General features: G+C 38.8%; 1 protein-coding gene and 1 pseudogene across 1 annotated transcript in view; both read left to right on the plus strand.

The window, feature by feature from the left end:
• The window catches only part of LOC135771705 (uncharacterized), a 65,680-nt gene that overhangs the window by 46,511 nt on the left and 4,192 nt on the right, over positions 1-14,977 (plus strand). The window lies entirely within an intron of this gene.
• LOC135771655 (uncharacterized) overlaps positions 1-14,977 on the plus strand; it is a 32,544-nt pseudogene that overhangs the window by 1,271 nt on the left and 16,296 nt on the right.

The following is a 14,977-nucleotide window of genomic DNA, read 5'->3' on the forward strand; positions in this document are numbered from 1 at the left end:
ACCTCTGGAGGCTACAGTCTTCTGATTGAGAAACGGCCAATATCTTGCCTCATTGTTCCGCGGATCATTACTGATATCAGTTGCCTTCCCTTGCAAATAGCTCATTAACTCCGCGTCTGCTGGCTGTTTGCACTAACACGAACCTGAAGACATCTCACTGGGCGAGATTGTAGCCTACTTTAGATTTTTCATAATTTTTGACTTGTACACCACCGCAGGGCGCACTTCCCGACAGCGGGTTGCACTCCACCACCGCGGTGGTGCGGTGGTAATTACAACCGTCCCAGCCCTATAGGCTACACAACTTTACTTGAACATTTTTTTATGTTTTTTACCGTCCTGGATGATAGAATTAGATGTGAATGACATCATTATGTAAAGTATGTTAAATAACTGGTGAATCGGTTTTTTTGAACCGGTTCTTTAAAACAAACTGTCAGAGAGAACTGGTTCACAAAAAAAAAGAGTAGGACTTTCCATCACTATACAGAATCTCACTTCTTCCTCCTTCTTTGTGTACATAAGAGTGAAAAGACAATTTATTTGTTTCATGTTTCTTTCAGATGTGAAGAGTGATTTATGTTTGGATATAGAAATAATGTCCACAACATCAAAAGACCGACTGACAGCACAAACTCTTTCCTGCATCACCTGTGGAAAGACATTCAGCTCACAGAGACTTTTAGAGAGACATGAGAGAAAACACACAAAACAGAAACTCTTCACCAGATCTGAGATCAGCTTTACTACCTTACAAGAGAAGAAACTTCATTCAGAAGATCACAGAGAGCAGAAGAAGCAGTTTCACTGTGAGCAGTGTGGGAGGATTTGTGTCTCTTCTTCTGATCTAAATGTTCACATCAGGACACACAGTGGTGAAAAGCCTTTCAACTGCAATGAATGTGGAAAATACTTCAGAACCAAACACAATCTTAAACTTCATCAAAGAGTTCATACAGGAGAAAAACCTTTCAAATGCTCTCAGTGTGACAAAACGTTTATTCAGTCAAGTCACTTGAAAGTCCATCAGAGAGTTCACACTGGAGAGAAACCTTACGTCTGTGCTCAATGTGGAAAGAGCTTCTCTAGATCATCTCAATTAATAGTTCATCAGAGAGTTCACACTGGAGAGAAACCTCATCACTGTAGTGTCTGTGGGAAGAGTTTTAGACAACAGACTTCTTTACTAAATCACAAGAGAATTCATACAGGAGAAAAACCTTATCACTGTAGTGTCTGTGGGAAGAGTTTTAGTCAATGGAATAACTTACGTAATCACATGAGAATTCATACAGGTGAAAAAGCTTTCAAATGCTCTCAATGTGACAAGACGTTTGCTTGTTCAAGTAACTTAAAAGTCCATGAGAGAGTTCACACTGGAGAGAAACCTTACGTCTGTGCTCAATGTGGAAAGAGCTTCTCTAGATCATCTCAATTAATAGTTCATCAGAAAATTCACACTGGAGAGAAACCTCATCACTGTAATATCTGTGGGAAGAGTTTTAGTTTAAAGGATAAATTACTAAAGCACAAGAAAATTCATACAGGTGAAAAACCTTTCAAATGCTCTCAATGTGACAAGACGTTTACTTATTCAAGTAACTTAAAAGTCCATCAGAGCGTTCACACTAGAGAGAAACCTTATCACTGTAGTATCTGTGGGAAGAGTTTTAGACACCAGACTTCATTACTAAATCACAAGAGAATTCATACAGGAGAAAAGCCATACAAATGCCCTCAGTGTGACAAGACATTTACTTTTCCAGCTCAACTCAAAGCCCATCAGAGAGTTCACTCTGGAGAGAAACCTTAACACTGTAATGTTTTTGGGAAGAGTTACTCAACTTTATAAAGCACCAGTGACCTTGATAAGGTTATGACACCAAAAACTTGTATAAAGTTTTAAATATTGTTAAAAGTTAATAATTTGCTCTTATTTTACTATCAAATTATGAGCAATATCGCAGATAAATAGAACAGAACAAACATACAAATGAAATAAAACTGTGCTGCTCATGGTTTCAGATTGATCTAACAGTACTGTATTATGGAGGATGAAAAATGACTCAAAGGCGGAGTGCACAATGTTTGAAAAACGCTTTGGAAATGGGATTTGGGCCGACTACCAAAACACACTTATAGCCAATCAACAGCAAGGGGCGTGTCTACTTACCAACATCCTTGTGAGGGTTGCGTATGTGTAGTGCGGGTCTATCAAAAGAAGGTCCAGATCCTATTTGGATAAGGGGCGCGTTCGTTTAGGTGATTTCAAATATCAACATTGGCTTTTAAACATTGTGCACTCCGCCTTTAAAGGTCCCATATTTGAAAGCTTTCTTGATTTATTTTAGGTTATGATATCCTTAAAGACACACTATGCAGTTATTTTACCTTAATATAACAGCTTCAAAGTTATTTCGGTGGTAAACAAAGTCATAGTAAGGCGAATCATCCTCCTGTTGAAGCTCGGGGAGGACGCCGCTACCAAAACCAGCAATGCAAGCTTGAGAGAACCGCCCCTGACAAATCTCGCGAGAAGCACGACTTGCTATACGGCAACGACGTCACACACGTTAGGCTTGTTCGACTTCATGTGGCGCTGCAAGAACCGACTGCCGGATGACGTCAAAGTACCGCAAGAATGATCCGAGACGGCACTTTGACGTCATCCGGCGGTCGGTTCTTGCAGCGCTGCATGAAGTCAATCAAGCCTATAACAACAACTGCACGCGCGAATTTGAGATGTGAGGCTAAACGATTTAAAAGTTAAGAAAGCGCGTTCGGAAGCGAGTAGGAAAAGAGAATCTGACCGCGTTAGGAACCGGACAAGAGTCCCACTCGGTCAGGTTTTTACTCGTTGGCGTGAGCTAAAAGACAGCACTGGAGGGATGCTGATCTGGCGATCTTGTTGATGGACTAGTAAGTAAATCTCTCATTTGTAAACTTGTTTGCGGTCTATGTTGTATGTTGTTGCGCTTGCTTGTAGTATGTCATGCGATTATCATGACAACAGTTGTCACATAATTATCAGGACATAAATAAGCCTAGATGTTGTAAATAGTGTGAACATGCACAATTTGCAAACTATTATGATAAATAGCAATAATCATGTATAGTGACATTATAACGAACAATGTTATGAGATAATGCAACGTACACAATTAACTTTGTCATGGCATTTTGTAATGTTTAATTTTGATTTAGCTGCAATCATGTTAAAACATTATAAGCTAGCAAACGCGGTATTTTATTATTATATGCACTCTACACTTGGAATAAACTACTTATTATCCGCCTATTACCATCATCTGTAGTTTAGTAGACTATGCAGTAGTAGGGATGTTAACCGATGACCGTTTGACCGATGGTTGACCGTATCAACGTTAACCGGTCAAAGTTGTCGGTTGTCGGTTAAAAAAAGGGATCTGTAAATTAGGCTATTATAGACAGTGGACTAAACCCTACTACAGTTAGTCATCTCTTTCTTTCCAAGATCTTTTTGTGTGAAGTGAAAAAATCCCTCACACTCAGTTTTTCATAACTGGTCTGTTTGTACTTTATAAACCAATAAAAAAACATTTGGCGCGAGGTCACTGCTTTTGGTTTGCATGTTCACAAGGTTTGCGAAAAGTAAATGCTACAGGCTATTTTTTGATAAATTCCTTTATTCGAATAGTAAATAAAATACAGTAATACAATAATTAAAATTAAAGTCTCTCCTGGTTGTGTTCCAAATTATTAACATTTATGTATTTTAGGCTAACAGTAAAGTGCAGAGTAAGTTTTGTTTCTGTAAATCCTCAGCCATGATTTTTACCACTTTATTAAGTTTTGCTTTGTAGAAAGCATTTCTTTGAAGTGAATTTCGTTTTGTATAAATTGTATCTTAATTTTAATAAATGTTTAATCAACCAAATGCATGTATTTATTAAATAAAAAGCAAATATAGCAGAGTATATAATTACCGGTCCGTGCATGAAGGCGCCGGCACTGCGCGTTCACTTGCATTGCATTGTTAATTAGAACGCACCTCATCATAAATAAATAAAACTCAGCGTAGGCCTATATGCCTCATACAAGCATTAAATATCTTTGCTGCATTTGTTCTAGAACAAAAACAGTGCGAGACCTGCTTTGGCCGGTGCTTTTACACATTCTGAAGGTGCCCGTTTAATCCATTGGTTTTATCGTGTTGCAGTCTATTAGGCAACATTCCGCATAAGATGGGTTTAGATTTGGAAATACATTACATCTATATTTCAGTGGTAACAGAAAAGGTGATGATGATCATCCTATGTCTTTAATATTACTACCCCAAACTAAAGCGCAGTCTCTCTTCTGAGCTGTCATTTTATTAAATGAGCCGCGGCAATTTTCAAATGAGCTTCACAAACGCCTTTATTTTCAAGTTCAACGCGATCACCTAGTACCTAAACTATTTCGAAACTAAGCACGGCGCCGTTTGCGGGACTCATGTTTCGCGCTGTAGGGGATTTAAAAAGTATTGTGAGGTCTGTGTGTGTGTGAGCCGGAGGCAGAGCGCAGCGAGATGCGAGTTGCGAAATTGCAGGCGCGGCTCGAAATGGCTGTTTATTTTAAATAGCATAGCATATTTTAAACTAATAGGCCTATCAGTTAACCGGTTTCAACCGGCCAATGAGGCTCGGTGGCCGGTCAAGAAAAATTTTCGTTTTCGCCATCCCTATGCAGTAGCCTAATATTTGTATGAAATTGTGAAACATTACCTGGTCATTATCTTTGGAGTACTAGAGTGGGAAATTACGACAGTTGCAAGTATTCTCCAGCGACTCTAGGGGTCGCTGTTTGACAAAAACGCCGAATTGCATAGAGCGGCTTTAAAGGGATAGTTCACACAAAAATTCAATTTCTGTTATTTTTTACTCACTTTCATGTTGTTACAAACCTGTATAAATTTCTTTGTTCTGATGAACACGAGGGAAGATATTTTGAGGAAAGTTTGAAATCAAGACATTTGTGAGCCCCATTCGCTTCCATAGTATTATTTTTTCTTACTATGAAAGTGTTGTTTTTTGACTGTTGTTTTATGAGTGAAATATACATTTGAAATAACGTTATCCATGGAAGTAAACTAAATGTTAGTTTCTGTACACTAAATGGGCCGGTGTCTGTAACTTTAGAAAAAAAAACGTTTGATTGCCAACAGATATTTTATCAAAACTTGTGGCTATCAAAGACTTTTGAATTTCAAAACAACGTGTTAACATCACATAACCATTTACAAAATATAATTTTGGTTTTCTCTGGCTTAATAATGTAACTTAAAAAGAGGGCTGCATCTCGTCAGTAAAGTGGCAGCCGGTTTAGAAAGCAGGTGATGGCGCTTTACTATTAATCTATGGCAGGTTATCCATATGGCAGATGAAATGTGCAAATAAACATCCATTCGACGATTGGCTACTCGAACGTCTGACCAAACGTCTTGAAATTTTAGTGCCTAGCAGCATGTGCAACCCACGTGACGACCTGACATGACGTCAACGCCTTAAAAGTAGCAGGGTTTTTTAAGAGGTAATGTGCCAAGCTGTTAAACAGTGTATGTGTTTATGTGTCCGGGAGCAAACAAACTGTTCAGAACTATATACAATAGTGTTAATTAATAAACTCTTTTTTTATGTGTCAAACTTATTTATATTATATTGTGATGTTACAAATTGGTTTTAAAGTCTTAATGTCATTAATTGTCCATTAACTTTGCTTGGTATAGGAACAAACTGAGAAAGGAACTGTTCAGATTATTCAATAAATGCTTTGTTCATTTTTACAATGGTTACGTCTCCTGTCTTCTGCTACAGGCCTATTCTCTGGTTTTTACATAATTTTTCAGTATTTTGTCATTCTTTTTATTCTTTTTAGGAAAGCTAAAGGACCTGTTATTGCATTGAGGGCATCTTAACCAGATGCACAGTGTGATATGGTAGCACCATAGAAATGAACTGCAATAGACGTTTTGCGAGTACACGTCACAGTTAAGTCATGCACACGCAATGTGGCGGCAGAAAAATAGTGCAAAATGAATTACACAAGAGAAACGAGCATGATAACTCACTAGAAACTGTCTTGTTGTGCTGTTAAGTGTCAAAATAGGAGTCCCAAAAAAGATGGCCTTCATTTTTATAGAATACCATCGTCAAAGACACCATTTGAAGATAAACGTAGGTGTTATGGTTGCAATTAGCCTTTAAACGGACAGACTGGAGTGATGAAATCATCTGTAAATCTTTTAATAATTAGAGAAGATGTCCGGTGTTCTGTCGAAGTCTGATCCCTCTGTGTGTTATAGCGTTTTCATCACATTACGTTTATAATTTATTTAGAAAGATTAATTATTTGAATGGGTTATACCAAATGGCAATATCACCATTTTTTAAATATTTCATAATTTTTCAGTTTTCAATTGTTTCTTTTTATCTTAAATTAAAAATTATTATCATAAAATTATTATGTTTACATACTTAATAAATAAGTATAACACACACACAAGTGTGAAGTGATTCATATACAGTTAGGAAAGAAATCTCCTACTTTAAAATCATGGAGTGGTCTGAAATTGTCATCGTAGGTGCATGTCCACTGTGAGAGACATAATCTAAAAAAAACAATCCAGAAATCACAATGTATGATTGTTGAACTATTTCTTTGTATGATACAGCTGCAAATAAGTATTTCAACACCTGTCTCCTAGGTTATTTTTTAATAACCTTAAGAGAACTTTCCCAGAACGTTCCCTGCAGGTTATTTTTAGGTAACCTAACGGGAACCTTCCCAGAACGTTCCCTGTAGATTTTATTTTTATTACCTAACGGGAACCTTCCCAGAACGTTCACTGTGGGTTAAGACCTGTGGGCAAAATAATTTGATCCTTGAAATAAATCTTAATTTATTTTTGGTTGAATGTCACTTTTATACAAAGAGCTGCTGCGAAAATGCCAGTAAAACTAACTATTTTCAGCTTTTAGCTGGACTTGATAGCAGAGGTGGACAATATTTACATTAGTTACATTTTCCAAGCATCTGTGCTTTATTAGGATGTTTGTATTGTGACAAATTTTACTTCACTACAGTCTAACCATAGAATCATACTGTGTATTCTTTTATTGCATATTAAAATTTATTTAATACATTAAAATTGTGTACTTTTACTTGAGTAAAAGTATGTAAATGGACTTAAATATTAAATGTAAAACTAAAACTTGAAGTTATGAAATGTAAAAGAATAAAAATAATGATAATTAGCTTTGGAATGTATGTTTTCCAAAGAAAAACACGGATAAAATACAAATACTTGAAAAAATACTTTAAATAGAAAGTAAAAACTCTGCTTGATAGTGAACCTGTTGTCTGTGGACGTTGGCATGAACGATCAATTTACTTCTCCTGTCTGTAAAACGATAGCTCCGAATTCTTGTTAAATCTATTAGTACAGTCTGTCGCACAACAGCTATTTCAATTTTAGACGCGTTTTCACCGTGTTTTCGCTGATTTCACATTGCACTCAAATTCTGCCGCTCTGTCTTTTGCCACTCAGTGGGCGTAACCGCAGTCAATCATTTTCGCCAAAGGTGACGTCCACATAGATATGTATAAAAGCCTTTATATATGTATAAGCCTTTATACATATCTATGGACGTGCATACCCCCTATTGATATCGCAAGGAGTTCACACCTCAGTCCAGAAGACGGCGGTAATGCACACTGTTTGCAAACTGCCAGTAAGCGTCTTGTCTCTCCAGTACAGCAGGAGGCGCTGCAGCTCTTTAGTCCGCAGATAAACTCACTAAAGAAAGAAAGAGAGCGCGCGTGTGATGTGTTTGTGTATTCTGAGTGTTTTCTCTCTTGCCTGTTTCATTAAATGTTAACAGAGTCTTGTCTCTGTGTATTTAAGTGTTGAGACGATGCAGGACACTACAGTGTGTGACAGTAAACAGAGCTTACAGGAGGATCAAACCTCCACAGAGTCTCTGGATTCTGTCTGTAATGCTGGAGACCAGCAGCAGATCCTGCAGACCAAACTGAAGATGTGTTCAGTTAAACTCATCGACTGCAGGAACCTCATGATGAAGATTAAAACTGAACCCACAGAAATAAAAACTGAACCCACAGAAATCAAAACTGAACCCACAGAAATCAAAACTGAACCCACAGAAGAGGAAGATCGCACTGATGAAGATGATGATTTTAATCCATCAGGTATGTCTCCTTAATTATTGTTGTATTTTTAAAACTTTTAACTGTCATGTGAGCAACTGTTTTGCGTTTTCAGTCACAAACTTACTAATCAAAAGACCAAATGATGTAAGTACTAAAATTGTAGGACATTTTAGTTTAGGACATCTTTAAAACTTAGGCTTAAAGGGTTAGTTCACCCCAAAATGCTAATTTAAACATAAATCACCTATCCCTGTGTCGTTCTAAACCCCAAAGTGCTCAGATTAGGGGTGTTCGAGTTCATGCGGCGCTGCACAGACCGATTGGTGGCTTTATAATTTTGTCCGACTTGAGCTGGCGCTGAAGGCACGTGACTGTGTCATATGGTTTTAAAGAACCGCGAGAGCGATTCGAGATCAGCCGCCTGACGCCCCATTCAGACAGCCAACGACAAGCAGTAGCAGAGCGACGCGATCTTATTCATTTCAATGGAAACCTGGCGACTTCCGGCGACACGAGCGACAGTGACCGTTGGCGACCGTATGGGCGTGTCCAGAGCTGCAACTAACAACTATTTCTTCTGTCGACTAATCTAGCGATTATTTTTCCGATTAGTCGACTAGTCTAACGACTATTTTTTATTATTAATACAGTGTCCTTTTTTTGGATTAGCTATTTAATCTGTTGGATAATCTGTTTTCTACTCTCTGTCTGATCTGACAGTTATTGTTTGTTTTATTGTATGTTAACACAACTGAATGCTATTTTCACATATTATCTGTTCTGTTGTCAGATATATATGGGGGACAGTTTCCCAGACAGGGATTAGACTAGTCCTAGACTAAAATAAATATAAGAGCTGTCCAAACTGAAAACATCTTGCACTGACATATCTTAAAATACATCAGTGCCCTTAGTTTGGCCTCAAAATGCACACAAGTAATGTTTTTAGTAAGGCATTTTTGTTTAAACTAATTATATTTCCTAATTAAACTAAGGTCTAGTCCTGGCTTAAGCTAATGGAAACCACTGTGGGATTTTGATGTTCTTTTGTTAATCATTATATTATGTTATGGTTCATGAGTGCCGTTATGTTCTTTCTGATAAAATATATGAGAAAATGTCTGTGTGCAAGTGGAAAATAGCAAAGAGGAAGTTACTAGGCTGTGAGAGCAAAGCTACAAGCTTTGTGGTTTCCTATTGAATTTTGAGATCTACAGAATGTGCAAACAGTATTGAAAACAGACTCTGGGAGAGAGAAAACACAGACAAAGCATGCTGTTATTAATTGAAGTTTGAATCTTGCTTAAAAATATAACATTGCCTATATTAACCATTTTAATGGCATTTATCATGTACAGGCTTTAATCACCCCTATACAATAACATGATTTTAGAAAGTACGTTTTAAGTGTAATATGTTTTATGTTGACCCCAGTGAAGTCTGCCTAGCAACAAGATGATGTGACTTACAGGGGACAGAATGTTCTAGAACCGAACATTCTGTATGTATATAGGTGTATGTGTCATTTCCTCACAGGCTGTAGCAGTGATATGGTAATGGAGTCAGATGAACGAGGATAGCCAATGGGGAAAGTGAAATCTGAAGAGAGTTCGACGTCACATATCATATAAATACTCATGTTATTTCCTGGAGCTGGGAGTCTGTTGTTGGCCTACTGTGAGGCTTCAAGACTGCCCAGCATGCTGTAACTTTTTCATATCTGATCAATAAATATTCAATTTAGATATTTGTGTCTTTCCTCTAATTGTGAACATGCTATGGACGCCTTAAAGTCCAACACCACCCAGGGCCGGAGTGGGACTTATTTTCAGCCCTGGAGTTTCATGACTTAGACCGGCCCACTTTAGTTCATGACTGACTATATTAAAATAATACAGTTAAATCCTCAGTAGCCTATACATAAGTGTGCAATAGTGAACTGTTTTCTGCATCCTTGCAATTCATTGTATTTTTTTTAAATAGATAATTTCCAAATCAATGCAAATACAGCAAACAATTATGATTTTTGCTCTAATCTTGCAGCCCTAAGATAAGGTATTTTTATATTATTCAATTAAACATATTCAAAAGCTACTAAAAGGGAACAAATGTGTTTGTGTTTTCCCCTATATTTCTATTTTTAAAAAATGGTGGGTCTTGAGATTACCTGTTGGGTTGAAAAAGTTTAGAAACTCCTGATATACAATACACAAGCAAGATTTATCAAGTATGCAGAGGAACAGGAGGAAAAATAAAAAATCCTTATCTTAATTTTTAGTACTTGGATCATGTACATTGCCAAATACCTTGTGTCATAAAAGAACAAATATTGAATGGACTTGTTTAACTTAAGAAAACATTATATTCATATGAAACGTTTTAAATAAACTGATGAGTTTTGCATCAAATAAGTTTTTGTTATCAAAAAACGATGAATAATATTCATAGATCATTCATTATTTGTCTCATTTTCATTTAAGTGGCCGTTCGTATCAGGTCGCGCATCTAGACGCGCGGCAAACACCCTCAAATACAGACGCATCTAAATCTAAACTCGTGTTCACAGGCGAGCGCTTTGAAAAGCAACCCGTGCGTCTTGCGCTAACAATTTTAAAGCCGGCAAATTACGCGAGTGGGGCTGAATAAGTGCTGGCAGCAGCAACCTTCAACCCGGTGGCATGACAACTCACAATTCGGCGCAAATTAAACAATTGCCGTTACTACAGAAGGCATGCACGGGCATAGGAGAGAGAGCTTGCGCACAAGCACATAACCTGTTTGTGTGGGAAAACACTGCTAATCTTTTATGATAAACTCGAATCTGTCGTCTTCTCTGCCAGTAACAGAGATAATTTCCTTTCTCTTCAGTGTCATGTATGAGAGGCGCTGTCTAGGGGCTTCACGCAGAGAAAGAGAGAGCGCGCGTGCACAAGAGAGGCACCACCGAGCGCGCACAACAATAAATGAAGCCGTTTTAAATGAAAATAAAAATGTAACGTTAAATGTTGCGGCCATTGTTGATTTTGTGGCGCACACAAACAAATCAATGTATGGATAACACTGCCAGGAGCAGAAGCCGCCATTACGCGAAATGAATGTAAACAGCGACGCGTCGACGCATTTTACGCATGTCGACGTATTTTCATAGTCGACGTAATCGATGACGTCGACGCGTCGTTGCAGCACTAGTGTCCAGCAACGCGAGAAAGTTAAGAAAAGTTTAACTTTATGCAAATGTCGAGCGACTTTCGGGAGCGACTACCAATGAGAACAAAGCAGTGGAGTTCACGTCACCCTTCTCTCGTCAGTTACTGGCGTGGATGGTACTCATTTGTTTATGACAAGCAGATAAAGAAACGCCTCATTGAAAGAGAAAAGCGACACACAGCGATAACGTCGCTGGCTGTCTGAACGAGGGGTAACACGTTATCGCTTTGTGTCGCCCATCTCTTTCAATGAGGCGTTTCTAAATCTGCTTGTCATTAGGCTTGGCAAACTCGATTCCTTTTAAGGATCCGGGTTATTGTGAGTCACTCACTAAAGTGATCCGGGTTGTGTGATTCACTTGAGTCATTTGAGTCAGTATTGCTAAATTGCCAAGGAAACTTAGTACAGACCCACTTGTAACCGGCTGATCCACGCGACTCGAGATTCTCAGAGCCGGAAACATTGCAGACTCGCAGACCATGGACATGAGACTCGCTCTACAGATCCACTAACCGGCTGATTCGCGTGGATCAGCCGGAGCCGGTTAGTGGATCTATAGAGCGACTGAAGTCTCCTCAAAAGCAAATCCATAACAAAAGCCTTTCACTTCTGAAATAACATGCTTATAGGTTTTAGGTATGGTGTGTATGGTCGACCATTTAAAAAAGAAGCCTAATAACAATAGCATAATAATATAGAGAAAATATAGAAAAAAAACTGTCCTGCTTATGTAGCCCCCAGAGCCGGAGAGACACTTCGCGCAGATCAGCCGGTTACGGATCAGCTGGTTACGGATCAGTCGGTTACGGATCAGCCGGTTACGAGTTGAGAGACTCTCGAGTCAGAGCAGATTCGCATGTCTCTCGAGTCCGCATTGTTTCCGGCTCTGAGTGAGAATCTCGGGTCAATTCGCGGCTCGCGAGGATCCGCAGGTCTCTCGAGTTTGCAATGTTTCCGGCTCTGAGTGAGAATCTCGGGTCAGTTCTCACGCAGATTAGCCGGTTACGAGTGGATCTGTAGTGCGAGCGAAGTCTCATCAATAATGTTGAAAGAGGTTTGTGTGTGTGGTGGCGCTGTTAATGGTTTTACATTGAATTGTAGTAGGACTCAACTGAACCGGGTTAATGACACTAGAGACTCGCGACTCATGAGTTAATTTAAAGATCCGGGTTAAAGATCCGAGTGAGTCATCACTCGAACAGGTCTACTTGTCATAAACAAATGAGTACTGTCCACTAACGGACGAGAGAAGGATGACGTGAACTCCACTGCTTCGTTCTCATTGGTAGTCGCTCCCGAAATTCGCTCAACATTTGGATAGTTAAACTTTTCTTAACTTTCTCGCGTCGCTGGAAACATCCATATGGCCGCCAACGGTCACTTTCACTCGTGCTGCCGGAAGTCGCCAGGTTTTCATTGAAATAGATGAGATCGCATCGATCTGCTACTGCTGGCTGTCTGACCCCCCAGTAACATTAGCTGACAGAGACAGAGACATAGCGACAAAAATGCGTATTTCTGTATATATCTGATAAGTTTGGCATTTTATCTCATATATTTTGTTACTTTAACGAGAAATAAATACTTTTAAATTCCCCCCAAAAAATCGTTCTTGCAACTTAAAGGAACACGCCCAAATTTTGGGAATTTAGCTTTTTCACCGTATCCCCCAGAGTTAGATAAGTCCATACATACCTTTCTCATCTCCGTGCGTCCCGTAACTCTGTCTGACGCAGCCCCCGCTAGCTTAGCTTAGCACATGGTAGCAAACTGCTCCCAATAAGTGACAAAATAACGCAAACATTTTCCTATTTATGTGTTGTGATTTGTATAGTCACATCATGTACAAATAACAAGGTGATATGAGACACAGCAATCTTTTAACAGTATACATACTGGGAAATATTTTTTCAGAAGGCACAGCACTGATACTTGGGCAGAGTGATTTGCTCGCAGCACCCGAGAAGCCCCTGGTGTGGAGCAGATAGTTCGGTCAGAGTTGTGCAAATCACTCCGCCCATGTAGCAGTGCTTCGTCTTCTGAGAATATAGTTCCCAGAATTAAATCTGAGTTTCTGAGGGCACGGATTCCGTTTTGCTTTGCTCATTGCGCACCAAACGACTTTGAATTAAAACACAAACATAACATTACGATGGGTTCCAGTGTCAAGAGCGCTTTACTTCGTGCTTCCATCTCATTTTCCCTCTTTCTTTTTTTATTTTTAGCCCCCAAAAGCTTTTTGCTTTATCCATCTTTCGTGACAACTGTACGTACCTGTTTGCTCCGCGCGCTCATGGCGCCGACGCGCCCGCTGGAGATATTCCATTATTATCCAAACTTCTATTATGGAATCTTATGAGGGCGCCTACTCTAGCCTGTTTATAATCTAAAATGTTATATAATGTTGATGAAATACAGAAATGATTCAGAAATGCACAACAGCAGCTACGTGTAGAAAATACAAACAAAAAAAGCTTTTTATACCAGCGCTTTGGCGCCCCCATGGTGCTGCACCGCATATAGCGCATACCCACTTTTTGCACAACTGGGCAAATTTACTAACCTTTTGGGTTGTTAGTGTAAAAAAAGCCACTAAATTAAACGGCTGTAAAAATGTATCAGATGAATATTTTTTCCAATTTTTTTCATAAATCTTTTAATCACCCTCAGTACTGATCAAAACTACCAAGTGCTTAAAAATTTCCATGATTTTAACTCTTTAATTGCCAAGTTCATAAGTGGTATCACTGATTTGGCGGGAAAAACACACAAGTTGACTGATTTTCAATATAAAAAGTGATTGTGGAGTGGATTTTTTTACCTTTCTTACAGTCTTGGGCATGCCAAGATTGGTAAAAACATTGGCTTTGATGCACTTTTAGTTTAGTTTTTGTGCGGTAGAATCAGAGCCCAGACCGTTTCTCAATCTGAAATTAGTAGCCCCCGGAGGTCGCATATGCAGGCTGCTGCATATGACATCTTGCCTGGTTTCTTTAAGTTAACTGAGCATTACATTCAAGAATATTACAACAATTTGGTACACAAAACTTATGGGTGGAGTGTAAGGGTGTCCATGGTTAACCGATTAACCGGTTAACCGTTAAAAATTGTTTAACCGAGTGAAACATTTTGCTCAGTTAAGTGGCATCAGGTGACAGAATTTTCCCACCTGTTAATGCATGCAGACGTGCGCATTTTACTTTCACTTTTGAATTACACAACTGTTTAAATGCAGCGCTTGCGTAAGCTGCGTTAAATAGCGTATGAATTTGCGTGGAATGTGGGTGCAACAGCTGGTTTAATTAAGTGCTTGAATGTGGGCAGGTAATTCTCGCAGAACTCGCCAGTTCCAAGCAGTGCAACCGGCTACTCCTCCATAAAGCGCTGCTTAAATGATGGGTTTATTTATTAATTTTTTTGATAAAAAATACAACAAAACGATCTCGCTTATATTAAACATCATATATGTACATTAGGGCTGTCACTTTTGAGAAAAATCAAATTCGAACGGATTTCGAATATCATGCAATGTATCCGAATATATTCGAATATCTAGCCCCCCCCCACGCGCATCAAAAAC

Source organism: Paramisgurnus dabryanus, chromosome 8 (assembly GCF_030506205.2).
Source record: "Paramisgurnus dabryanus chromosome 8, PD_genome_1.1, whole genome shotgun sequence".
NCBI classification, from domain to species: domain Eukaryota; kingdom Metazoa; phylum Chordata; class Actinopteri; order Cypriniformes; family Cobitidae; genus Paramisgurnus; species Paramisgurnus dabryanus.